A 27,704-nucleotide genomic window follows, 5' to 3' on the forward strand; every position below is an offset into this window, starting at 1 on the left:
CCTTTGTCGGTATCATTTTATTTTCTACAAATTATAAAACAAAATATAAATTTATAATCAATAACTGTAACAGCAAATATTCCACAAAAGCAGAGAGCCACAGGGCACTGATTAAAAGCAGAAATCGTTATGAGAGGCTAGACTGCAAGTAGCGGAGCAAGGTACACAGGCGGGGCGAGTCCGCACAGACCCTCACTTATTCGGACCGATTTGATAGACCCATTCAGTTAACGCGAGACCCCACCAAACACGAAATTTGATGAGATCAAAGCCTGAACTAGCTTGGGGGTCAGTGGCGGCCGCCACGGCCCCACCCAGGAGGCCGAGGAGGAGGCGATGGAGGAGACGCCAAGGCGCCTCTGAGCTCTGCGGAGACCGAGGGCCAAGGCCGACCAAGACGCAGCAGACAGGCTCCCGCAGGCCTGCTGCCCTCGCTGGCCTGGCTGGGGACCTGCGCCGCCCACCCTCTCTGCTGCCTCGTCCGGCCCCAGCACCACACTGCCCACCCGCAGCCTCAGCTCCTCGGCGCCATGTGACAAACCCCCATCCGAGGGTACCCACGCACTTACTCACGCCCCTGGCTGGGGCCCGGCCATCTCTCACGTGCCCTGCCGAGGAGAGTCACAGCACCCAGGTTGTGACACTCCACCTGTCGCTCCAGTGCCCTGATGATGGGGCCTTGGGTGGATGTCTGACCCAGAAAGGGCCAGTCCTGCCCTCCCTCCCAGCATGTGCAAAGGTGACGGGGAATTCATGAGCCAGATGGATGGTCCAGCTAGAAGGCCCTGCAACCTGTCTCCTATGAGCCTTATTGAATTATTTCCACACTATTTAGTTGTATTTAGAAATGAGGAGAAATCAGGCATTTGAAATTATTGAAAATAGAGTAGATTTAAGTGCACAGAAGCAGTGCAGGTAAATATAACAAATATTTTCACCATAAAATAACTGAAAATATTTACATTATATTTTTTTTCTATTTCATCCTTCAAGGAACATTTAAGGTAACAATAATCTATAATTTCTAGCACTGCCTGGTTTTTAAACCTTCATCACCCTTAAAGAAAACATACAAAACCCATGAATGCCAAGGATAAAAAAAACCACTGCATTTTGTATATGGATCCTAACAAAAATAATTCTATTCAGGAAAAGCCGATGTAGAGAGTCCGGTTTCCTAACCTTCCCATCCTGTACCCTCAGGCCCCTGGCATCTGTGGCGTTGAAGGTGAGCATCCGAGGACACCCCTGGAAACCTGGCCTTAGCAGGACCCCTGGACCAGACCGCGGCTCACTCTCTCCTGGGCTCCTCTGTGGACTTTCTGGAGGAGGTGAGAAGGAGCAGACGTCTGAAAGGGCTTTGCGCACAGTGCAGGCCAGCCTCAGCACAACGCCAAGAGCGCTGAGATCCCAGGAGCAAGCTCGTCTGAGCTGAGTCGAGTTCTCCAGCGGAAGGCAGCACAGCCCTCGAAGCTGAGCCTTTAAGCTGCTTTGATCATTCACTGAACAAGTGTTTCCCGAGTGCTGAACACAAGCCCAGCCCCCAGGCAGGCGAGCGAAGGGCCAGCCTGTCCCCAAGGGGAGCCAGGCTGGGAGGAGGGGCCCCTGGGCAGCCTGGAGAGGCCCCCCCGCTCCTCAGGCTGATGGACTCCCCATAGAGCAGCTCACAGTGGGGGTCAGGGGCAACTTTGTGGCTCTGCTTCCAGCTCTGAAGGGGGGCTGCCGTGGGAAGACGGAAACAGGAGCGTCTTCCTTGTCAGGACCCCAGATGCAGCAGAGGACGCGTCTGACACCCACACCCCGTGGCGTGGCTGGGACTTTGCTGGTCGGTCCTCCTTCCTATCGGGAGTCACAGCCATCCAGAAAAGCAGGTCTTTTGTGTCTGTAGCAGACCATGTGGCCAGTAGGTCGTGAGCTGAGACGTCCAGCAGCAGGCTGACAGGTCTATGGGTGAGACCACTGCTTGCGCGCAGCCCGAACCCACCGCCATCTCTACGCAGCCCAGTGCAGTGGACGCTGGCTACGTGGAAACTCAGCATATGAATCTAAAAGCACACACACGGTTACACTGGATCAACATCTAGTGAGGACCATTTACCCCCAAATGGGATATTTCCCTCTGAAAATCATGCCAAACTTGGGCTTTCAATTAAGACCCATCAGAACAATGGAGAAGGAGTAGAATATAGACGCTTATATCAACGTGGAGTCAGCTGGGTGAGGACCAATACGATAAAGTCCAAAAGCTGGCTATATGATGTTCAATGCTAAAATCCACATCCTAAAGCCAGAGAGTAGGCCTAACCCTTTATTTGAAAAGTTGGCTAAACAGGAAGGAAGGCTCTCTCCTTAACCCGGAGTCCACTATCCTGGTATCCCTTCCACTTCACGTCTAAGCGGTCCAAACACCTGCTGCACATCAATAAAATGCCCGGTGCAAATGCAGCCTTCACGCCTGGTTCAGTAGAGCAACAACACGTTAAAGCCGCCCCTGGGGTGAGAAGGAAACGCCCCTGCGCATCTGGGATTCCGGGGGTGGGCGGGCGCCAATTACTGATGATGGAGCCGCCCACCGGACCAGACCGGTCCGCACGTCCTGCCTCCGAGCTGGGGAGCGCGCGTTCTCCAGGGCCTTTCGAGTCTGTGGTGGTAATTACACCCCCCAAAACGTGCTGTTTCCCAACACGCCCCCTTCCTGCGCCGCGCTCGCCACAGCGAACTTCAGGCGCAATCAGCCGAGAGATTTACCGTCAGCAGTGCTCCTGGGTCTTACAGGCAGTGACGTCATGTCCCAAGGGGGGCCGTCTCCCAACCTGCCTTCTGGGGGGTGACGTCACCTCCCAAGGGGGCAGCTCTCAGCTTCTCCGACGGTCCCTCCCCGTTCTTCCCCGATATTATGGGTCAAATGCAGGGAGCTGCTCGCCCAGCGGGGCTGAGGGTTGAGCCCTGTTTGAGTCTCAGCCTTTTTTCTTTACGCTGGGAACCACCCGGGAGGGAGCGGCAGCACCTTATCTCTCGCTCTCCTACCCCCGCCTCCACCTCCACCCCTCTGTCTCCCAGGTGTGACCTGCTCTCCTCCTCCTGGGAACCTGGTCTGCAGGGACCCCTGCTGAGATGGGGGTGCTTGCTAAGATGACCCACAAATGCCTTCCAGGTCCCTACAAGGGACCTGTAAATTCAAACTCAACTTTTAAAAAACTCTCTGTATTTTCTTTTTGCCATTGTTCCTTTGTCTATATCACAGTCAGAAATATGAAAAGGAGCAGAAGTCAGGTGCTCCTGCAAACGCATGAATACCTTGAATAACAATAGTCAAGAATTGGCTTGTTCTCACCAAAAAAAATAAGTATGTGAGGTGAGCTGATGATGTGTTTTAATTTACGGGACAGCCCTTTTACAACGTGTATGTGTTTCAAATCATTATTTTGTGCACTTTAACTGTATCATGATTTTACCTGCAAATCACACCTCAAGAAAGCCGAACAAAAGGAAGAGCTTGGCATCAGGCCAGAACTAGGACATGCGTGAGGGGGAACGGTCTCGGTTTCAGGGCCAAATCCATCCGCCTTCAGGAGGTAAAGATAAGACACAGACAGGGAGCAGTCATACAGCTGGACACGGACAGACAGACGAAGCAAAGGAAAAATGGGAAGCAGACGACACGATGGCTGTCACCTCTTCTGAGGACGAGTGGAGACCTGCTCTCAGGCCTTTGTCTAGTCTTTCAAGTCCGTGGGGGGGGAAGGTCTCTCTTTTTCTCATCAGAGGCACGTTGTGAGCATCCTTCGTTTCTGACAATGCAGCGAAACTGTTTTTGTCCGGAATATACAGGTAAGAAGGAAATTTCCCCTGCAATAGAGGAGTGATGAGAAGGCTATTAAGAGCCAAGAAAAAGAGGTGTAAGTTCTACTTTGTAGGTTAAATTACATCCTATGAAATACACACATGTTTTTTTCTTTCTTCTTCTTCTTTTTTTTTTTTTTAATCTTTTTAGGGCCACACCGGAGTCATATGGAAGTTCCCAGGTTAGGGGTTGAACTGGAGCTGCACTTGCCAGCCTACACCATAGCCGCAGCAACCGGGGATCTGAGCCTCGTCTTCCACCTACACCACAGCTCAGGGCCACACCAGATCCTTAATCCACTGAGTGAGGCCAGGGATCGAACCTGCGTTCTTATGGATATTTGTCGGGTTTGTTAACCGTTGAGCCATGATGGGAACTCCCTGAAGGACACACATTTTAAAGACAAAGGGGAAAGATGAGCTTTGGCCCCTGTATACACCCAGGCAACTACCTCCCGAATGAGATTCCTCACCCCCAAAAGGCGCTGTGTCCTTTTTCCAGGCACCCCCACCTCAGAGGCAACCACTGCTCTGGTTTCTACACCTCAGATCACATGTGCCCCTCTTCATAACCTGCATGTAAACGGCCTCGTGCCGTGTGAGATCTCTCGGGCCTGGCGTCCTTTGTTCGGGGCTGTGTCAGTGGGAATCACCCGCAAAGCCGGATGTGTCCGCGGTTTGCTCCCTTTAATGACTGAATAGTCTTCCCTTGTGCGAGCGTCGTCTCCAGGCGTTCGTTGGTTCTGTCTGTTCTCTTTTTGATGGGTCCCCGCGGACTCGGGTGTTGGCTAACGAGCGAGGCCCCGTGAACGTTCCCGCCAGGCCTTCGGTAGACACGCGGCTTCCCCTCAGTCGAGATCCAGGAACGGAGCGTTGGGTAAAGCAGGTGCCTGCTACCTTGCAAGGTGCTACCTCTCTTCCCGCCCCCGGAAAGGCCGATGGGCCATGTGCTCCGCCTCCTCGGCATTCCAAAGCTAAGCTGGGGCCACCTCCCCTCAGCCTGGTAGTGCCCCAGGGGAGGGGGCTCTGACAGCAGAGGCCAAGGGGCGACGAGTGGGGTGCAGAACCCAGCAAAATCCCGTGGCTTTTTGAGCCACGTCTCTGCCTCCGCCTCGCCCCGTGGCTGCAGGGCTCCACGGCGGGCCTGCAAGGACGCGGTCTACACTGGTCTACGAGGTTAGCCGGAGGGAGGTCGGGCCACAGGGAGAAGGACGTGGGGACAGCCTGGCTTGCGAAGTGAGTGACCAGGCTCTTGCTCCGGCCAAGAAGGGCCTGGGCTGACCCACAGACAGCAGCGCACGGAGAGGCCGTGATTCATTGTGCCTTTTCACGAACCACAGAAATACCTTCATTGCTGTGCGTTTGCTTCCAGGAAAGCCCCGGCCTCCCGCTAGTGTGGGCCCCTCTCCTCCCATCCTCACAGAAGCCTCAGGATGTCCATCTGCTCCTGCCGAGCCTCCCTCTGCGGGGTTGCCCGCGCCTCACCTTGAGGGCAGGGGGCTGGTCGGAGGTCAAACGCACGCGAGCAGCAGGCCGGTCCCTTGGGCTGGTGTCCCCCTGTGCCCAGTCTTCACATTTGCTCCCTCTCCAGGGTCTGTTCTAAAATTCATTTTTTAACAGTCTTTAGCAAGCGACCCTGAGCTGTTAAGCTGATAAAAAATTAATCTGCTACTTTTTACATTTTTTATCTTTTTAATTCCAATGTCATGTTTTCCACATTGGCCTTAAAATTAAACAAAACTGATGAAAAAGCACTGTGGATTCTATAAAACGTTATACTTAAATGGAAATCAGTATCTGATTCGTTTCTCTCTTGATGACTCCGTCCCTGCACTGTTGGAACGAGAGAGGAGCTCGCAGTCCCCCTGCTCTCGTGCCATGCTTATTTGGCGTCTTTCCTGGAGCAGGCTCTGTGCTCTGGCCTCTCCGGGAGGCACCGCTCCAGGTTCTGGAGATTCCTGGAACGTCTCATAAAACTGCCCATAGATACAGTCACTAGATTTGTGTCGTATTTATTATGCCCTCCTGATGGGGGCTGTGTACTTAGTGTATTTCCAAGCCCTGCGATATGGGAATAATTCAGTTCCTTTGGGGTAAGTCCAGCGATTGCCACGTGCTGTGCGCTGACTGCTCAAGACGCTCTGCTTCCCCCGGGGTGTTGTTTTCTGAGAGTAACGTGGTCCTCACCGCCATCCTGCCCGCAGGAAGCCGTGCAGTAAAGGCTGATTGTGTGGCGGCCCGCGGGCCCTGTGGGCTGGGAGGAAGCGGGTGATCAGGACCTCGCTCCGTCCTCCAGGAAGACCCTGTCTCATGGAGCAGGGGAGATGGCATCCGCCTTTTATTAACTCTGTTGACCACGAGACAGGATTGCTGCTGGTTTGTCAACGCACTGAGAGTGCTATTCGGGGCAATAGCCTACAGCGCAGCTGCAGGAAGACGCACGGCGACAAGCCCATCTTTAATCACCAGCTAAAACAGAAAGCTGCCCTGGCCCTCCGTCCCGTCACCCACGCTCTCTCCCAGTGCTGCGCCCTGCGGACCTCGGGGCGCGTGGGGCTGCTGTCTGTGTCAGAATCGAGTCCCTACACAAGCCCCATAAAACCACGTCTTTATGTGCATCTTCTTCCAAAGAATGCCCCCCCCCATTGTCATGGATTGTGTCCAAGGCAAAATTAAATTTAAAAATTTATGTCCTCCAACAAACCAAACTTCTTTCTTTGGAAACACCACTCTTCAAGCAGAGGGACTGCATCTGATGGAGACAAGAGTGGCCCCTCCTGAGAGCCTCCCTCGCCTGACGCCATCCTTCCTGGTCTCAGCGCCTGGCCCATCTCGGCTGCACCATCCCCCTTGGCAAACTGAACCTGCTTCCCAAGATTCCCCAGTCCCAGACCACCGCTGCCAAGGGCAGGGTGCAGCAGCCTATGCCCTGAGGTCCCTCCCAGCCTAGGTCGGTGGTCTGGGAGCCCCTCACCCCAGAGGCCAGAAGACAAGGACACAGCAGCCTCGCTCCCTTGAGCCGACTGCAGCTGGGTAAGACCCCCAGGGCAGGCTGCCTGGAGGAAGAGGGGTGCCCACTGAGGTCCTGGGGGAAGCAGGTGCAGGGCAGGGCTGAGGGAAGTGTGCAGGCCCTGCTGGGTAAGTAAGCACCTTACAGTCACAGAACGAGTGACAGGACCTGGGTTGAGTTCGCCCGGAGAAGGCCCCCCGAGTCCGTGCCACCCCTCCGGCAATGTCAGCCGCACAGGGTGCTGCCGAGGGTGGTCATGACCCTCAGGAGTGGAAGAAAGTGTGGTTTTGGCCTCGGTTCTGCATCTCCTCTTCCCTCCCGGAGTCCGAGCCACACTCTCCAGGGCGTGGGAGGCACGGCTGTCCGCAGCAGGTGCAGACCTGACTGCCCCGAGACTGCAGCGCCCGAGGACTGCCGGCGCCTCCGGGGGGGGGAGGCGCTCGTGGTCAGTGCTGCGGGTGGGACTTGGCTTCCCTCCTGCCACCTGAGGACCAGGCAGCGTGGAGGGCGGTGAGCGGTCGCCAGCAGGAAAGCCCCCTGGAAGCGAGGCCCCAGCCCAGGCCTCCTGACTCTCAGGCCTGGCGCCCAAGCCCTGGCTCTGTTACAAAGGGGACTTGGACCAAGTTCCTGGGACTCTGTGTGTCTGCTCCTTCTCAGCCAGAAGGAACCTCCTCCCTAAGTGCTTGCCATGAGCCCGGTCCCCGATCCGAAGGAACACAGGACATTTTACACGGAAGCTGGAGCACGGGGTGCTAGACAGAGGCTAACTATCGTCATCCTTTGAAAGGAGTCATCGTTGCGCTTCACTCTGACAGCAGAACAAGGGCGCCTCTCTTCTCTGAGCAGAGATGCCCGGAGGACCTGAGCCCCGAGGGCGTGGACGGGCTGGGGGAGGCCTCAGGGACCGGAGCCCCGTCCTCCCGCTGCCCTCGCTGGCCGCTGGCTTCAGAGCAGCCTGAAATCCAAGCTCGGATGTAGAAAAAGAGCGTCGTGCACACGGGACTTTACAGCTATTTCGCAGGTAATGAGCTGTTACCGCAGCTCCACTCTCGGTACCTTAGTGGACGGACGTTCTCCCGAAGAGTTCCTAGAATTCCAGCAGCAGCTGCAGAAGGGCTAATGGGAAACGCCTGAGCTCTCAGAGCGACCGGAAATGGTTTATCCTGGGGTTTTAACGCTGAATCACAGAAGCCTGTCTCCATTAAGTTTATTGTAAGTGCGAAGTCTGACTGTACAAGCAGACAGAACGAGGTACGTGAAAAGCGTAAAATAATGGACAGTTTCCTAAGTGCCTCCACGTGGCCTCGGCGGATTTCTGTTCTTGGGAGCGTCTTGGGAAATTGGCTTCCTCTTTTATAAAGGTCAAAAGATGAGGGCTTGAACATAAGTCTCTTGCACTGAGGATGACCTAGCGGCTCTCGGGCCGGGCCACGAGGACCGAGAGGCCGTCGCCAGGACTAAGGGCCGCGGGGGACTGTCCCTCAAGACTCGTGCTGATGGGGCGCGGGGACCCTCCAGCCGGCAGCAGTGTAGGTGCCCCTCTCCGGGCTTCTCTAACCCGCTCCGAGTCTCCGGGGCTCCTATGGGAGGCTGACCTCGTTCCGTGGCTCTGGGCTTCCCTCCCAGCTCCATCCGTCTGGGGCCCACTTGCCGGCGTGGGGGCTGCCCTTTGTGGCGGCCGGAAGGCGATGCTGTGAGTGGAGGGAGGTGAGGGAGGCTTTCCAGAGGAGCCGTGAAGGAGCCCTGAGGACAGAAGGGCCCCGCCGGAGGCGAGCCCTCTCGCTGGGCTGAGCTGGGGACCTTTAGGGGTGCCCCCAGCCTCCAGCTCATGGGCCAGGAGCCCTCAAAGCAAGACAGAGGAAACCCCCAGTCAAGGTGAATGTCTCAGGGTCTCCCCGGGTGTCAGATCAGAGACCCCCCGTCTAACGGTGCCCAGGCTTCTGCGACCGCAGTTGGCGGGGGAACCTGGGGGAGCAGCTTCCGAGGGCAAGAAGGCTGAGCCGAAGGTCCATCGTGAAGGAGCATGGCCCTGGGGGCTTTCAGGGAGCTGATCGCTGCTCCTGCGGGTGAAAACGGCCTTGAGCACCAGGGCAGCACCCTGCAGATTAAGATCTGTGGCGGTAGGGGGAGGGGAATGCGGAGGCAGACTTGCCTGAAATGGGGAGAGGCGGGGGGAGCGGGTTTAAGCCTCTGAGCCTCCCCACAGGCAGTGGGACTCGGAGGGCACACCCCCATCTCCCTGGACGGCCCACTTGCCGTCTTTAAAGCCCTTCCACACTCCAGGGGCAGCGCGCTCCCCCGATCAAACTGCAGGTGGCGAAGGCCCTTCAGGACTTAACTCTCAGTCCCCAGCGGTGAATTCAAGTTGAAGGACACCTAACAGTTCAGAACTAGCCCCGTCCCCGGTGTCCTCGGAGAGAGGAGACGGCCACGTCGAAACCTACAGGGCGGTTGAAGTCGTGCTCATCAAACGCCTGGAGCTTTTCCTGAAGAAACTGGTGGCGGCTGGGGAAAGCCAGGATGACCCTGGAAAGGTCTAAGAAACTGGGGGCGTCTCTGCCGCAAGACGGTCACGCTGCCCCAGAGCTTGGAGCCGACGTGACAACTGAACACTCGTGACGGCCAGAGGTGAGGGCGGCCCTCGCAGGGGCTGCAGGAGACGGCGGGTGACCTGTCCTGTGGACGGTCCAGGGCGGGGATCCTGGGACCCCGCACTGCCCCGCTTCCCACGCCCTCCAGGCTCCAGAGGCTGCGGCCGCCGTTGGCCTCGGGCTGCTGACCAGAGCGCGTCTTCTGAGAACGCGGTGCTTTCTGACCCCTGCTCGGGGCCACCTGCTCCCCTAACCTGCCTGAAGGCAGACCTGGCACCCCAGGTGGAGATAGTGTCTCAGAAGGTTGGTTCGGTCAAACAGCCCTCACTGGTGGCCATCAGGCAGGGTAAACCCAAGCATGCAGGCCAGCTGTGTGGCCCCTTAGTACCAGGCGGGAGCCGCAGAAGAAGCCTCCGCGTACATGCAGGGGTTTGCCCTGAGAAGCTGGGTCCACAGTCGTGAAGGCCGCCAAGCTGAGATCTGCGGGGCAGGCGGGAAACTCGGGACCCAGCCTGCAGTTTCCCAGTGCCTGGCTGCAAAGTCCCACGGGTTCGAGCAGTCCGCAGAAACTCCGCTCCCCCGCTCTTGCTGGAGCGAGAGTTTGCAGAGGGCAGGGCTTTGTGGAAATGCCTCCGGCAGGCTGAGGGCGTTGCTGCAAACATCTCAGCAGATGGCCCAAGTCTCTACTCTCCCGCCCTGCGTTTCTCCCTCCTTTGATTCATGGGGGGTCTCAACCAAAGATCCTGGAGGTTAACAAAGGAGGTCGTTTTTGCCAGTTTGGGGGTTTCCTTCCTTCTGGGTTTATTGAGGCGGGATCGACATACCGCCCTGCATGCGTTTAAGCTGAACGGCGTAATGGTTTGACTCACATGCCTCATGAAGCGGTTCCGGCAGTGAGTTTAGGGAACGTCCATCGTCTCACATAAACACAAAAGTAAAGGCGCAGAAGATGTGTTTGTGATGAGAACACTCAGGGTTGAGTCTCTTAGCAACGTTCATGTGTAACGTGCCGTGGTGTTCATTATATTTGCCACGTTGGGCTTATATCCCTAGTTGTTATGCATCTTATAATTGAGCATTTGTGTGTTTTGACTCCTTGCTCCACCCTCACCTCTGGTAACCGCAAATCAGATCTCTTTTTCTATAAGTTTGCTGGTCTGTTTTCCAAGTATCCTTGACCTTGACCTCCGACACCATGTTAGTGCCTGTTGTGCAGAGATGTCTTATTGCACAGTGACAGTTCTGCACACGTCACAACGTCTGCAGGATGATCCAGTTACCACCTGTCACCATAGACACTCTGAAGTTACTGACCTTTTTCCCCATGCTGCACATCTCACACCTGTGACTCATTTATTTGGGGACAGGAACGCAATGAGGGCGAGCCCGGCTGAATTCTCAGACACAAGGAACACGCCACAGAGATGCTGTGAGCAGACAGACAGAAGACACGGCATCAGCGACAGGCCAAGGACATGCCACAGCTACACAGGAGTCCCTACCACCAATAAGGAGGGACATTAAATCCAATAAAACAGAGCACAGTGCGAAGACACAGTCCACAGAAGAGGCAGTTAAGAAGGGCGGCTTTTCCTTGTTTCGTTGCTTTGCAAAGCAAGGAGTTGATGCCGTCCCAGCATGGCAGGGTCGTGCGAAGTAGGGCAGGAAGCCGGGCGCTTGCCCTGCTGGCAAAAGGACAGGAGGCTGCATGGGGACAAGCCCTCTGGGACCCCACCTCCCCACGTGGTCACGTGAACCTCCAGATCCACCTGGGAAACTGAAAAAGGGAGCCGACCCCGTACCTCCAAAGGGGCTCCTGCGAACGTCCATCCGACAGGACCGCGAGCCGAGAGCAGCCCGGCAAGGATCGCGGTGCAGGATGGCAAAGGCTACGCTCTGCGGTAGAAGGAGGAGGTGCTTGCGGACTGTACTCAGAGCGCGGTCGGATTTTTAGCTAGAAAAATATTCGGAGAGAGAATCCAGGTCAAACCCAGGGTAAAGAGAGGGGACAGGCAGGTCGGAAGGACTCACCCCAACGGTCGCCAGCCTCTGCCTCTGCGGGTGGAGAACGGCAGGAAGCGTAACCCTTTTCCTCCTCCACACGGTGGCTGCGTTCTGGGTCCTGGGGCGTCACACCGCAGGGCTCCAGCCACCCAGACCTCACGCCACATCCTGGGGACAAGATCACCACCAGTCCAGAACCACAGAGGGCACCCCCGAGCCTTTGTGGGAGTGGAACTTCTGATCTGTGCCTGCAGGAGGCACGCTGGACCCAGCCACCTCCTTGTTCTCTGGGCCTCTGTTTCCTCATGTGCAAAACGGATTCCCTGCAGTGTAACTCACGAAAAAACCACCTGACACACAGCAGGCTCTGAATAAATGCCTCCCTTCTCCCTCTCTAACCTTGGTCTGGACCCACCCACTATGTGCCACGCACGTAGTAGGTACTCAGTAAAATGCATCCAGTGGGTCCCTGGGCAGAGCCCCCCGGAGAAGAAAAGCCAGGGCATCCCACCCACGTGGGTCCAGGTGTAGAGCAGACTCCCAACCATAAACGGATGGATAGAGAGAGTATCGAGACGTTACGGTTACTTTTACAAAAAGGGACTTACAAAAATAGCTGGGATGTTTAAAATTAGCACTAAATAACAAGAATTTGCTAATTACCAATATGAAATATTAAGTGGTCTGAAGGAACAATGGGAAGCAGAAAGCACATCAATGTCCAGAGGAGACACATTAGCAGACGCATTTTCCCACTGAAATGAATCACTGATTGAGAAACGCTGTAAGTGACGCGGGGAGGTTTGTGCAGGGACAGCCGAGGCGGAGGCGTTGAGAAGCGAGCTGTGGGCCCTGGGCTACGACGCAGCTTTCCGTTGCCCTCTCGCTGGAGTGTGGCATCTGCTCCGAGCCTCTCGGGCTCAGGGGACAGGCTGGCGGTGGATCTATGCAGGGGAACGTTTGGAATAAGGCACAGATCTTAATAAAACAAACCGTCGTGCGCTGCTGGTAAAGCCGTGTTAGCAGCGGCTGCAGAGCAGAATTAGCTCCGGACAGCAGTCCAGCTGTTGTGTCACCTTACACGGCACGTCTGCGCCCTTCGACCCACTGTCCCCACCCCTGGGAACAGACATAAGGAAATGAGCAAATGACATGTGGGTCCAGGTTCCCTTACACACCCTGTCAATACCCTGTGATTCGTGACCCGGGGGTACGAGCAGTCAGCCGTCTCTCTGTAGATAAGTTACAAGGATAATCAAACCAACCAGAGCAGCTGCTACGTCTCCTCACCGGGCACGGGCCTGTCGAGGATAAAACACCCTCTCCGAGACAGCTTTATGTTCGTCTAAGCTCTAAATAATTGCTGAGGTTCCTACTGAGTTTTAATAATATATGTAAACTTCGAATTGGCGTATTTTATTGTGCATTCTTTCATAAAATTGTATTCCATGGGAACGCTGATTCTGCGAGCTCACAGCCACGTGCAAACATGGGTACGCACCCCCTCAACAGCAGCACCCAGGGCTCACTGCTGGGGATGATGCAGCCCTGCTCCCACTTGTTTTTTATTTTTTGGTCTTTGATGGGCCGCACCCGCCGCATATGGAGGTTCCCAGGCCAGGGTTCAAATCGGAGCTACGGCTGCTGGCCTACACCACAGCCACAGCAACGCAGGATCTGAGTGGCGTCTGCGACCTACACCACAGCTCATGGCAACGCCAGATCCTTAATCCACTGAGCCAGGCCAGGGATTGAACCCACATCCTCGTGGATCCTAGTCAGGCTCATTACCCCTGAGCCACAGTGGAAACTCCCAGCCCTGCTTTTAAATAGTGGACTCAGAGTAAACGTTGTAACAGAGATTATAAACACAAAAACAATATGAAACTTGGACCATAAGACTGCTTACTCAGAATTTTTGTGTTTAAAATTTTAAGTGGTGAAAAGAAAAATTTAAAACGATAGGACAGTGTGAACTTAGAGGCATAATGTTTTGGTTTGGAAATTGCCGATTTTAGTCATGCAGTGAAACCCTTAGTGAGTCTGAACAGTATCTTCAACATTGACTTTTATCCCTTTTCAAGCGTTAGCTATTGCTGCTTTAAAATAACCATTTTCTGTGTTCACAGCACAGAGGAGAGGCGTGCGACCAGCTGGTGCCTGGGGGCCAGACACTCAAGGACCGGGACCCACCGCACAGGGAGGCACCCGCCCACACGGGGAACAGCGGTGCCCAGCCCTGAGGCCCCTGGAGAAGGAGGAACGAAGATGCAGTGAAGGAGGAGGCCTGTGTGGCTGCAGAGCCATGCACACTCATGTACACACACGTGGCACACTTGTGCACACATGAGCACACACACACACACACACAACCATGGATGGCGCTGGAAGGGCGTGTTCCCTTAAAGCAAAATTAAATTGCAGGCATCTCATTAAGATGATCTGAAGGGAGTTGCTGCAGTGGGCTGAGAATCTGCCTGCAGTGGCTCTGGTCACTGCAGAGGTGTGGGTTCGACCCCCAGCTCCTCACAGCAGGTTAAAGGACCTGGCATGGCCACGGTGGTGCTGAGCTATGGCTCAGATGCACTTCCTGGGTCAGGAACGGCCATACGGCAAACATAAAAAAATAAAACGAAACAAAATATCTCTCTCCTAATTTACTGTGATATGTTATCATACTCTGATTATAATCAGTCGTTTCCTTTTTCCCTCTTTTTTAAACATTTGTTAAAAGGACTTTAAAATATATTAAAAACTACAGAGGGAATGATACGGTGCTTGGAGTTGTGTCCCCTTAAAAGCAGGTCGAAATCCGGATCCTCGGGACCTGGAAACGCGCCTAGTGTGGCAACGTGAAAAGCCCCCTTTGCAGGGGGGGTCAGCTAAGACGAGGTCTCCCTGCAGCCGAGGGTCCCAGTCCCATGACCGTGTCCCATGAGAGGAGGCACACCTGGAGGGGACGTAGCAGAGGCAGGAGACGCGGTGCGAGGTGGGAGCGGGGGCTGGGCAGATGCAGGAACCCCGCCAGCCCTGGACCAGCCACGGGCTCCAGGCCTGGGGAAGGAGGCATTGCTGCTGCTTTAGGCCGTCCAGTTGGGGTGACTTCTTACGGCAGCCCTGGGAAGCTAACATGACTCTGACATTTTTGTTCAAAAAAATTAGGAAGGAGGGCAAGACAGATGAGACAAGACTATGAAAAACCTGGGCGATGGGTCCCAGGGAGAGCAACCCATGACGCGCCTTTTCACTCCCCCAGGAAGAGCAAGTGAGCACCCTTCTTCCTGCTTTTTCCCTCAGGCACGAGAGACGGCTCTCCCCCCTTCACTTTTCAACCGCACACGACTTCCCTGTAGGAAAGGGCCGGGTCGTGTCTCTCAGCCAGGCCCCTGTCGACAGCCCTCTGGCCTGGTTTCCAGTCTTCTTCTCCGACCTAACCCGGAACACTCGCCCATGGTCATTTCTAAAAGGTTAACGGTTACACCTGCATTTAAATACCATCCAGGTCGATTTTAACAGAAGGCGCAAAATGCAAATTCACGTTTTATTTCCTCCTCCTGGATTTGATAACTCACCTGCTCCGCTATGATCTCCACTAGCAGCTCCTGCAAACGTGCCTCCCGAGGAGGCGAGAGCTGTGAGCTGCTTCAGCGGCACAAACTCCCTTGTCCCTCAGGTTCGCTAACGACGTTTCAGAGCTGGTGGCTGAGTACACACACCCGCGCAGACACTTTATTGCGGCCGTTTTCCTTTGCGTGAGAGTGATGTGGTGCTTCGTTTATTGAGGTTTTCTTTAGTGCTTTTCAGTAAGGTTTTCAACTTGTTTCCATAACTAAAATGAAAACAAGTATTTTCATTTTGCTGTTGTTAAGTGATATTTTTAACATTTTGTAACTGTGGTTCATTACAATAAAACTGGGTTTTTTAATATTGATCTTATATTCAACGACTTCTGTTATTACACTTTTATTCTTTATTTTCATCTGATTATTTCTGGGACATACCCTAAAAGTGTAATTACTGAGTCAAATGCCGTAAACATTTCGAGAAAGGTATCCCCAAACTCTTCTCCCTGCAGGGTCGCTCCGGCTTTCAACGCTACCACCCTGTACAGACGGATCCACTCTAGGAACGTGACTCTCGCACCCCTGACCCGAAGGACCGGAGACCCACTAAGAGCCGCGAGGCTGCCTGTGGGCTCCTCCTGAGCCCGCAGAGGGGAGCGTGCAGGTGTAGGTTGTTTGCATATTGTTTACAAAATGATAAAAATCAAATTAGGGATTGAACTGCTTTAAAGAGGTGCCATATTTTCCTAACTGTGCGTTTCTGTGGCCATCGGGGTACTAGCTTCCAAGGGCCGCTGGAACCCCTGCTGGGCGACGCCGGCGCCCCGGGCAGCGGCCCCGGCCCCCCATCGCCTCTGCCGGCGGGTTGGGGGACACATGCTCTGTTGTCCCCTCTCCTCTCTCCTCTCCCGTCTTCCTCTGAAGGGCAAGAGGAAACCGCACGGCAACTTCCACCTCCTCTCGGAAATCTCCTAAGGCCCGAGGTCACCGCTCGAGAGTCCTGGTCTCCACCCACCGCAGCCGAGCCGGGGTCTCCGGCTCCTTTGACGCGGAGGCTCCGAGTCCAGACCCTCAGACGGGCCCGCGAGCTCGAGGCCAGCCCGCGCCTTCTCCCCGCGGACGCCTGGCCCCAAGGCCCTCGATGTCCTTGTTTCAACCAAGAGCCCTTCGGGATGTTCTGGGTGTTTTATCAACCCTCTTCTAGCCTCTCCTGTGGCCCCCACCCCCACCCTCCGTCATTCGCTTCTGTGACCAAGGCCCACCCGCTCGGGGCCTTGAGACGACAGAGATGTGTTCTCTTCAGTCTGGAGGTCGGGAGTCAGGGGTCAGGGGTCCTTCTCAGGGTCAGGGGCCCCTCCTTGCTCCTCCGGCCTCTGGTGGAGGCCGCGGCCTCCTTGGCGCTCTTGGCCTCAGCTGCGCCATGCAATCCACCCCCATCACCTGGTGGCCTCTGCCCTGTGTGTCCTTCTCCTCAAGGACACCAGTCACATGGACTAGGACCCACCCCAGTGACCTGTTTTCACCATAACATCAGCCAGGACCCTATTTCCTAATAAGGTCCCATTCCCAGATGCCTGAGGTCAACTTCCACTTACCTCTTTGGGCGACAACATTCAACTCATCAGTAGGAAGAGGACTAGTCGTCCTCAGTGTTGCTTGCAGAGGTGGCCTATGCTGACCTGGCACTGTCTGGTTCCTAGGCTTCCCGGCCTGTCTTCCTTTGGGTGACTTTAGTTGGTTTATGTGGGAGGTCGGGAGTCCGAGAACAGCCTGTGACCGTGGCATCACGTCATCACTTGGCATTAAAACCCTAAAAGGAACGCAGCCGCAGGGTTGGTGCCTCCCTCGTCAGGTCAGGTCTCTGCATGTTCTTGCCCCTGTCACCCCCATCGGCTCTTCTCACGTCCTGGCCACAGGCTCAGACACAGCCATATCCAGAGGCAGAGACCTGCCACCTCTTTGTCACAGAGGCTCGTGTGAAACCCCCCGGAAGCCTCCCAGCAAAGCCCCCATGTCAGCCGGGGGACAGCTGGGCTTTGTCCTTTGCTGTGAGGGGAGAGGGCGGGGCTCCCCCACCCCCCCTTCCGGGGCTCCCCCACCCCCCCTTCCCCGCCACCCGAATGGGACCAGGTGAGGCCGGCACAGGTGTGGAGCGGGTCGCACTGCCCAGGAGGGGGAGGGGACGCCGGGAACGGACCCATGTTGAATCCCTAGTCGGAGCTGCGAAGGGTCTTCTGGCCTCGGCAAGGTGGTCTCTGCGGGGCGGACCTCAGGCCAGGAGCCCCAGGAAAGAGGCTTCAGAGGAGGTGCCTGGGCCGGTGCAGCAGCCGCACAGGCTGTTCCCCGGTCGGGCCTGGCGCCAGCTCCTCGCCATGACTCTGTGCGAATAACTCGACGGGGCCTGGCAGAGCAGCCGGGCCTGCAGTGTGGCCAGGCCCTGGAGCCTGCAGAGTAGGGAACCGAGCAGGGGTGGTGCCAGCGGCGGTGTCCGCCACCATAAACCGTTTTATTCTGTTGGGGAAAAGCGTCCTTGCTGTACAATTTTCAGTCAAATTTACTGACTTTCCTTATGAGGCTCTTTCAAGTGTTACCATGTTTATAAAAGCTGTTCTGTACTTCTACACTTGCGAATGGTTTTACGCTTCTATTGAATGCCTCCGTCCTCTTGAATTACTTAGGAATAATTTCAGCTTCAAGGAACAGAAACTCGAGTTAAATATAAATGTCTTAAATATAGAGGAATTTGCCCCAAATCACAATGGGCCATTATTTCGGCTCTGGGGGTGGGAGGCAGATGGTCTGTCACTTCTGCAGCCTGTCCCTGCAGGTCCTCAGCGCCCCGCGCCTCACCAGGTGCCTGCTCAGGACGTGGCCGGCCCGGGACCCCGCCCCGCCCCCACCCCCGGATCTGCAGAAGCGGAGAATGAAACAGGCCGCTTTTCAGGGGCCCGCGCAGCCCCGCCCAGCGCCCCCTTCCTGAGCATTCCTGTTAAAACCACTGCCACCTGACTAGAGCCTTTCGCTGGGTGTGAGAACTGCCCGCCCGTTTTCTGGGGTTTCAGTAACATGCTGGGGATGACCCTGGGGGGGCAAGGGGCCCATGAAGCCCCTTGGTGTCCCGTCACCTCATGCTGAGCTCTGTCACCTGTGCCATCACCTGTGCCCCTGTCACCTGGGGATGACCCTGGGGGGGCAAGGGGCCCATGAAGCCCCTTGGTGTCCCGTCACCTCATGCTGAGCTCTGTCACCTGTGCCATCACCTGTGCCCCTGTCACCTGCCCCCATCCCCTCTGACAGAGGACCTGGAGATGAGGTTTCTCTGGAGGATAAAACGGATGAGAGGCATTTGCATTCCGCCCTCGAGGCTGGAGAAAGGACAGCAAACCTGCGCCATGTGCTCTCCTGCCTCCTCTCCACGAAGGCAGAGGCGGGGGGCACCCAGCAAGGCTAAAACACGCGGCGTGAGCACGGGCGGTTCTGCCGCTTCCTGGAACCCGTCACCCCGGAGCTCATCAGCAAGTCGTAAGGGAAACCGCGGAGCAGGTGCACGAGAAGGGAATCGGCCCTGACACACAATGTCCCCGCTCCCAGGCACGGCGTGGTGATTACGGTGACTCTGCCTTAAATGGGAAAATAAAAAGGGTGGTGACTGTGGCCCACGGACCCGGGTCCATCATATTTCCAGTTTCCTGTTTTCCACACGCCTTCATCTGTCCCTTTGTTGTCTCAGGCTGACTCCGAGGCCACTCACTGCAGAGGCCTCCGTTTACTGTCTGCTATTTCGAGCCCTTCCATCAGACTTTGATTGAAACATTTTTCTATTGTGATGTCCTGTCCTTTACTTCAAAGCTGCTTCCTGTGCACTGATGCCGTGGCGTTCGGGTGAACCTGGTCTCCCCCGCGGCCCCTGCGCAGGCTGCACTGGCTGGGCTGCGCGCCTGGGCAGCAGAGACGGCGCGGACCGCAGACCTGCCAGCGGGGGCCTTTGCCTGCCCACGAGCGCCTGGAGGTCTAGGCATTTCCAGCCTCACCAGCACTGGACACATCGCTTCCACAGCTTTTACTGAACAGAATTAAAACCCAAATGAAAATTTGGATAATAATTAGGGACACTTAGGGCCAAGAGGATGATGTGACTACAGTCTGGGACGCCCTTCACTCACTTCACCGTGCCTGCGGAGGGCGGCACCGGAGCAGGGTGGGGACCCCGGGGACGCCCCAGATCTGGCCAGTGGGCCGAGTGGGAGGGGTGCCCGCAAGCCCTGCCCCTTCCCACGCCGCCAACTTGATGGGAGGGGGGCTCCCAGATGCCCTACTGGCTGTGGGGACAGTTGTGCAAGTGGAATGTACATCCCCAGTTGCTGGGCCACTAAAATCTGGGGTTGTCACAGCAGCATTTAGGATGTCCAGTCCTTCATTTCCTGGAACTTTAAACTCTGAGAGACTGAAATTTGGAAATGATCGGTTCCCCCCCTTTGTGAAGAGCAGGTCAGTCCAGCAGAGCAGATGGAAACCGTCGCCGTTCGTGACTCTGGAGGGTCAGCCAAGGGCCTCAGACAGAGACGGGAGCCTGTGCAACCATCGCTTTAAGGGGTCAGATCCTTCTTGGTCTTAACGAGGAGCCGGGCGTATTCTGGGCCCGGGGGCAGGACGAAGGCCGACAGGTAAATACTGCAAGAAAGTGGACACTAACTCCCAGTGCAGTGAGTTGAGAGCGGGAGAGACTGGACCAAACTGAGCTCCTGACAGGACAAACGCCCGAGTCGGAGCAAATGCTGCGTGCCCAGGCAGCTGAGGGGTTAACGCAACACGCAGCTGCGGCCTGACCCTCCAAGTCAGGTGGTTTTCAGTTGTGATGGGGCCAGTAGTTGTGGTTGAACCAAGGAACAAGAACGCCGGGCGAACAACCGCATCCATGAAGCGTTAGCTGTGAGATCAAGATGCTCAAAGCGTAAGGTCACCCTCAGGCCGCACAAGACCAACATCGTTTAAACAAACCGAAGCCATTCGGGGGTGGGGGGGTGCAGGTCTGGCCCGCCCCCACCGTGAAGGCCACGGGCTGCACGGGAGGGAGCCGCCAGGCATTGGTGGCTCCAATCTGCCCGAGGCCCCATGTCCCCACCAACGAGAAACCAAGGCGGGGAGTGAGGCCAATACGACACATGTGAATGTGTGAGGTCCTGTAAGCAGCCCCTTTGACACTGAATTCCTGTGTCCTCACCTCTGAACCCAGAGAGACTGAAGAATTAGGGCCCCAAGCAAAGCACTCACTAAGCATTTTCCAATTTATTGAATAAAGTAGGAACAAGCAAACAAACATGCCTCACAGTTTCGAATGAGACAAAACCGCTGGGATTCAAACCACATGCCTTGTTCGTAGATAAGAATCGCTTTCGTGATGCCCCATTTCTGGATAGACCCCTCGACACCGAAAGCCATTTAAACCACAGTTAATAGCCAAGGCGGCCGCCAGGCAAACATTTTTGATTTTCTTTGGTGTGGCCAGTTCTGTTTCACATTGAGCGGAGTCATTCTCTTTCGAGAGGCTGGTTCTCCAACCTGTTCCAGTTCACGGCCGGGGCGTCTGCAGCGTGAGCTCAGCCTGCGTCTGGGCGGACGGTCTGCCCGGGGTCACCGCACCGAGGGCCGCTCATCTTCAAGTGACGCTGCGGCTCCAGAGTCGAAGCCAGGCTTTGCGAGTCAGGACGCACGGCTTCCCGCCATCTCCAAAGGAGGCGGCCCCGGGTCCCTTGAACCCAGAGGGCGTGTTCCCCGTTAGGGGCTTTAACGGCGAGCCTAGCACCCTGGAAACCTAAGGCTGGGAGTTAGAGACGCGGGTCTGGCCCCAGGTCCTCGCAGGCTCTCGGCAGGGGCCCCAAACCGGCCCCTTGCTCGATGGGGTCTTTACAGGGAGGACTTAGAGATGCTCCTGAGAACCGGGGTTTAGACTCCGGATCCGTAGTCGGCTCTCCAGCGACGGGCCTCGTTTCTGCTCACCAGCCTCAGTCCCTTGGCCGCGGCGCTTTCTCTGCAGAAAAATCCATCACCTCGGCCGACGCCCGAAGCCCTTGTTCCTCCGTCTCCATTTGCAAGTGACCTGCTCTCTGCTGGTCTCCCCACAACTTAAGTCAGTCCACTTCCTGGGGGCTCTCAAGGTCCCCAAAATGTGTGTATCCTCACTTATGTTTAACCAAAAATGCTGTTTGCTGCCCAGAGGACTGGGGCATTGAGATGCCTGTCTGCATTTTACCCTTGTCCCCTCCTGGAGAGGAGTGGGGGCAGCCTTGGCTGCGTGACACCTGCTTCGTCTGGGCTTCTCAGAGGAGGCAGCCTGGTTAGGTCATTAAGAAAAGGAGCCGCTGTTCTCAGAGGCCGCAGCCCAGGGACAGATGTGGTGCCCGAGCGGCGGCCGTTTCAGGAAGTCGGCTAAACTGAACGTCGATGCTGCAAAAGCTTCATCTCAGCCTGTGCCTCCCTCTCCTTTTTTACACCAGCTCTTCTGTCACTTCTCCTGGGCTCTCAAGGTCCCCTGCCCACCAGCTCCAGACTCACTTGAGGCCAAGGCAGCCCTTCAGTCCCCAAATGCGAGCAGTCAGAGAGCAGCTCCAACAGGCTCCGGTGTGGCTCAGGGAGATGCTGCCCCAGGTCAGTGGGGGACACGCAGACCTACCTCTTACCAGTGTGGCCTCAAAGTTTCCAAACCAGGAGGAGGCTAATTAAACAAATCATCTGCTTTTGTCTGAATTTTCCAGTTATGAGATTCCATTTCCAAAGCAGAGCAGAAGGGGATGGTCCCTGGCGCCACTTTATTTGAGACGGTTTAATGTGCATGCTTCTTTCTCACCAGAAAGACTGCAAGGTGGGCATTTTAATCCTATTTTACAAACATAGGAACTGAAATCGGTGAGGTACGCAACTTGTTCAAAATCAAAGATCTAGGAAACAAGGGACTCCTACCAAAGCCATGGACCCCAAACAGGGCGCTGCCACCGCGCAGTGTCGGAGGGACTGCCTTCTGCAGTCTGTGCGCAAATGCAGACACTTACGGGGCAAATGAGTTTTGTGCAAAGCCCAGTACATGTGAAGGGACAACTTACACCAAGCCCTGGACGCTCACACCCGCGCCTTTTAAAAGGAGACCCTCTGGAGCGTCTGCAACTGATCACGAATCTCACCATCGCTGCTTCTCCACCCACCGCCCCCCCGAAAAAGAAAGGACGCGAACGACTTATAAAAGCTGAGGTGTGGTTAAAGCAGCCCCCTTCTTCCTGTGCGCAAAGCCCTTCCGGGGACAGGGAACCTCCGTACAGCCAGCGCTCCCGGCCAAGTTCCTGGGCATAACGCCCCCGTGTCGGGCAGCTGAGAAGCGTTGCTTCTTTCCAGCAAAATTGCTCTTTAGAGAGAACTATCTTTAGAGGGAAATATCTTTAGAGAGATATCAGTGCTCCCTTGTCTCCAGGGTCCCCAGGGAGGAGAAGGACGTGAGGCCCGAAGCTGATGTGGGTGCTCCCGAGGCCTCTAGGGCTAAAGCCCGTCTCGGGCCCAAGGCCACGGGGTTTGGGAAACGGGTGGGTTTCTGGGGGCCTGGGGGTGGGGGCTGCAAAGTTGTTGTGGAGGAAGCGGCCTGGCAGCACGCTGGGTGCCACCGCCTTCACGAGCTCATGAAAAACGACAAGAGTGACAGCCAGCAGCTCTGGGTACGCCCTGCATTCGCAGGCGTGGCACAAACCTGGGCTCAAACCCTGGGGAGACAGACCCGCCCGCTTCCCTCTTCAGCAGGAAGCCTGGGGACGGGGCGGCGAGTCCCCTGTCACCGTCTTGGTGCAAATAATTGTGCTCTTTTGAAATACACCTCAAACAGAAAAAGTCATCAAGATTTCACAAGCGATTTTGACTCAGATTGTTTTGAGTACAAAATATATGTGAAACAAATTAAAAATCGTCGATGAATGAAACACGAAAAAAACATTCCAAGGCCTGTCGAGCAGGGAGCTGCATTTTTACTTCCACGACACTTGGTCCCTCACGGAGTGACCTCACACCTGAGGGGCAGGTGACACCGTGAAAAGGCTGGGGGCTTGAGGCCAGACGGTGGGCTCTGAACCTGTGTTTTTATTTAGAAATCAGAGAGAAATATACGTGCGACGTGTCCATACTAGGACTTGAAGAAAGATGTCTACACAGACACCTTTATCCTAACTACGCCCCAGAAGCGACCTGTAGACGTCCAGGTTTGCAGCCAGCTTGTGCCTGAGTAGGCCCCGTCCCCGCCCAAGAGGGTGTTTTGTGAATAAATGACCAGCCTTGCAGGACGGTGGCTTCGCGGAGCCTGCGGAGGTCCTGGCCCCGGAGGACCCGCCCGCCCTCGAGGCTGGGGCGAGCTCGCTGCTCTCCCTGTGATCACAACACTTCACGATCTGCTTTTCCTCTCTTAAACCAACTGTCCGATTAGGCAGAGGCAAGACCCCAATAAAAACCAGATGCTGCGTCTTCCTCAGGAGCATGTCAAGGTCTGAGCGTGGATTACTTCCCCAGAGCGGCGCCGCTGTCCCTCAGGCTTAGATTCCCAAGAACCAGGTTTGGAAACCTGCTGACAACGCTGATGAGCGTCTCAGCCTGGTAGGGGCTGGGTAGTTGACCTTCTCAGGGACGCGGGGTGTGAACCCCCGCCTCAGATCCGGCGCCAGCCTCCAGAGCCCCTCCGGCGGGCCCGTTCTGTCCTGGGGGGTTAATTACGGTCAACCCGTAGGTGCTTTGGATACGCCTGACCTTGTTTTCAGTTTCAGTCCAAGACACACTTTGGTTTGACAGGCTCGTCTTACAGCAACGCTGCCCTGTCACAAGGAGACAGCTTTGCAGCTTGTTTCGCGGTCGGGAAGCAAACTTGGAAACGCCGGGCTGTTTCCACATGATTTTTACCCACTCTGTACGTGCTGGGCCTCAAGATGGTTCCCTTGGCCAGAGCTTCGGGAACCCACATTTAACCAAGAGATGAGACCCTGTGCAAACCCCGCAGGTGCCACTCCCGACATGGAGCCCATAGTCCGACAGGCGGCCCGTGAGCTGAGCCCTGGCTCCCCTCGCCCCCGTGGATGGCGTGGCCCCTGGACGGTGGCCCAGGCATCGCAGGGATCGTTCCTGGACGCCCCTGCAGCTCTTCACTAAGAAACCCACGAGAACATCCCAGATGGGCACAAGATTTTTTATACAAATGGGGAGGTGGAAAAAATCACTTCCCTACCCTCTTGTGCCACACATAGGAATACTAGCCAGATTATTCACACGTAAGGATTTTTAAATGGTTGAAATAAAACCCAGAAAGAAATATAACTAATCCTACCCCTGAACTTGAAAAATCCTCGAACTTAAAAAAATTCCCACAAAAAAGCACACAATAAACATCAAATGGCTTGACTCCTCGGGGGCCACTTATATGCCCTTGTCACCGGGGGGAGACCTGAACTTCACAAAGAAAGACTGGTCTGTGTTCCGTCACCTGGGCAGCGGGAACCCAGCCACCAGATCAGGGCCGGGCAGAGGGAAGGCCACAGGCGGGCCCTCCCAGGACCAAAAGCGAAGCAGGCAGGGATGGTGCTCGTGCCCAGGGGCTGAGGCGGTCATTCAGGGTCAGCTGAACTTCTCTGCGAGGACAAGGGTGGAGGAGACAGCCAGCCAGGAGATGCTGCAGGCCCACAGGCAGGACCAGCAGTGCGAGTGACCAAACGGGCTGGACGTGAGGACGGCGTGGGGTAGACAGTGTGTGGACATGAGGACAGCAAGTGGACGTGAAGACAGCGGGTGGACATGAGGACAGAGCGTGTGGACGTGAGGACAGGGTGTGTGGACGTGAGGACAGAGCGTGTGGACATGAGGACAGGGTGTGGACGTGAGGACAGCGTGTGGACGTGAGGACAGAGCGTGTGGATGTGAGGACAGAGCGTGTGGATGTGAGGACAGAGCGTGTGGATGTGAGGACAGCGCATGAGTTTGCAGGTGTTTCCAGGAAGGCTCTGCAGCTCTTGCTGATGGGTCATGACCCCGGCAAGGACGGGACAGGACAATGTGGGAAGGGTCCTGCTGGGCCCTGGAGGGTCACTCTCTGTGTCTTGAGACACGAAGGGACCCACTCGTCTGCCCGGGGGAGGGGTCTTCCTTTGTCTGAAGGTCCTGTGCCCTCTTGTTAGAACCACGGGCCTCTGTCCAGGGCTGTTCAAAGCAGGCCGGGAGGACGCCTGCTGTGGGAACCTCCTCGACGCGCTTGGCCTCTCTAATGAGACCAGTTCCCACATTCCACCTGCATGAGGTTCCGCTGTTAACTCTCAGGTCTGCCTCAGACCGAGGGGGTCTCAGCAGGGGGGGTGCGTCCTACACCTCTGTACCCACGTTTCTCAGTTTCCTGACTAGAAAGGTTAGAGCTTATTCAGCGCTGGATGGACAGACCGTCATGCATGTCCAGTTTTACCCTGACTCTATGCGCGCAGACGCGCTGGACCACCAGCCCTTAGAGGCCAGGACCCCACCATGAGGACGTTCGGGTAGCGTCCGCTCTGGTCTCGGTTTGTGGTGAGTTTACCTGGGACCCTCCTAAGGTACCCTTTCCTCGGATCATCTTTGATTTCCTTCTTGTCTGTCTTCTTTCTGGGTATTTACTCAAAACCCCCCACCAAACATCGGCTTGGTGTTTTGACTGAAAGTTTGGGGACCTTTGAAGGGTGATTTGCTCTTGAGGGTGGAGCCTCATAAATGGGACTGGTGCCCTGATAAGACCCCACAGCTCCCCCACCTTCCCTCCAGGGGAGGAGCCAGAGGGCAGGCAGCTGTCTCTGAACCGGACTCCTAATCTGACGGGGCCTTGACCGTGCGCCTCCAGCCTCCAGACTCCAGACTCTGCGACCCTGCCTGGCGCGTCGGCTGCGCCGTCTGCGGTGGTTCTGTCTCAGCAGCCTGCGATGACGCTGACTCCCGGGTCACCCCACACGAAGCCCCTCACCTAGGCCAGAATCTTTTCACCCAACTGGGCCACCCAACAACGTATCCTTCTCCTACATTTCTCACTTAAAACTTGGGAGATTCAAAAATAAATGTTAAAAAAAAAAGTCAGTGGAAACGAGCAAGATTCCATAAACTCAGCAAGATTTCTATTTTTAAAGAAACTCTCATTTACAAGAAATTGAAAAGATTTAATTCCAGTATCATCAAAAGATGGCTTCAATAATTAGAAAACTATTTCCTTTGGAAGCAGTTGAGTTCAACACATAATTTAATTGCTGTCCATTACGTGAGTGACAATGCAGGCAGCAAAAGTTTTTAAAATGCAGCTGCATTTCATCCAATTGTGATCATAAAAATATGGCACTTCATAAGCTAGTAGATTTTGTTTTTTGCAAAATCTGCATTTAACATTTTCAAAGCTTAATCTCGTCCTGCCCATTCATCACTGACATGGTTTCCCTCAACCAGTGAAGTTACGCTGAAGTTGGATGCCCCTGAACTTGAGCGAAACGTTATCTACCAGGTGCCCCTCCAAACCCAATCTGCACGCCCCACCCCTGTCTCGCTGCCCAGCCCCCAGAAGCCTCATCACGATGAAGCCAGGTCCTGCCGACTAACGACCCACTTTGGAGGGACTGCCCAGCTTTCAAACACCAGGGACCAAGGCCGTCGCGGTCCTGGCGAGGCACTGGGAGCCCTCACGTCGCTGGCCGGAGTGATCTGGCCGATTCCAGGCGGTGGCGCCCGAGCTTCCCGAGGCAGAGGGGGAGCAGGCACCACGTGGGGACCCCGCACCCCTCCGCCTCCCGCACCTGTGCTTGCTGCCTGCGCCCTGTGCACACAGGACCTCCCGAAGCCAGACACGGCCCAGCCCAGCCCAGCTCATCACAGGGTCAAGGCGGTCCAGGGAGAGGGCAACATGTGACAAGGGAGGCCGGTCCTTGGGCATCTCGGCCGCAGGAAACACGCGCCCTCCTGCCCTCAGGATGCGGTGACAGGGCCTCCCTGGGCCTCCAGCTCCGTGAGGCCCCTCTCTCCGCTTTCAAAACTTCCTTCAGGGCCTACGACCTCAGTCCTGCAGAGATGTTAAGTCCTTTGTGGCTACAGCCCCCATTAACCAGCTGGGGGCGATTCGAAATCCGGCTCTTGGGGTCACACCCCTTGCTGGCGCTTTTGCCCCACAGATGCCCTGAAGGCAGCCAAGGCGAAGACCCCTCCCAACTGCCCCTCTCCCCTTTGCGCTGCGAGGCTGGAATCAGCCGCATCCCTGCACTCATTCACCTCCCGCCCTGAGCCCGGGCGCAGCGCACCGGGTGCCCGGGAAACTCGGGCCTGGGCAGAGCCCAGGGTCCAGCCTCTCCCCCTGCTCTGGCCAGGCGGGGGCGGCTTCCTGCCCCAGAGCCCAGTCCTCGTCCTTGTCCTGCTGCCCAGCCGCTGGTGAGCAGTCCGTGCAGCCCCCAGCCTCAGGCCCCCAGCAGGAGTGGAGAGGCCCGGCCGCCCAACCTCTCACAGCCTGGGGTGACACAGAGTCAGGGACTGCATCTGCCCCGGGAGGGCCAGGTCTGCTGGGCCCCCACCACTCACCACTCACGGAGGGTACCACCTCAGTGTCTGAAGCCGATCCGGTGATACACACAATCTTCTCTGATTGTCACATTTTCGGTCAGAGGCATATCTGCTTCCTGCTTTCAGGGAAATCCC

General features: G+C 56.0%; 1 long non-coding RNA gene across 3 annotated transcripts; it reads right to left on the bottom strand.

The window, feature by feature from the left end:
* Positions 1–27,704, bottom strand: LOC110260065 (uncharacterized). Of its 3 annotated transcripts, XR_014839869.1 has the most exons (6): positions 27,588–27,656; positions 18,397–18,631; positions 16,607–16,821; positions 15,021–15,277; positions 11,247–11,398; positions 5,850–10,871 (listed from the first exon to the last, which is right to left on the bottom strand). It is a non-coding gene; the product is annotated as an uncharacterized LOC110260065 (long non-coding RNA). The 3 variants fall into 3 exon arrangements; XR_014839868.1 differs by lacking the exons at positions 5,850–10,871; positions 18,397–18,631 and adding an exon at positions 1–3,849 and having other exon boundaries at positions 27,588–27,704; XR_002342886.2 differs by lacking the exon at positions 18,397–18,631 and having other exon boundaries at positions 5,850–11,126; positions 27,588–27,704.

This window comes from Sus scrofa, chromosome 3 (assembly GCF_054392235.1).
Source record: "Sus scrofa isolate SSC_HxYL_T2T_F1_AM1 chromosome 3, Sscrofa_HxYL_maternal_Yorkshire_Landrace_v2.0, whole genome shotgun sequence".
Classification (NCBI taxonomy): Eukaryota; Metazoa; Chordata; class Mammalia; order Artiodactyla; family Suidae; genus Sus; species Sus scrofa.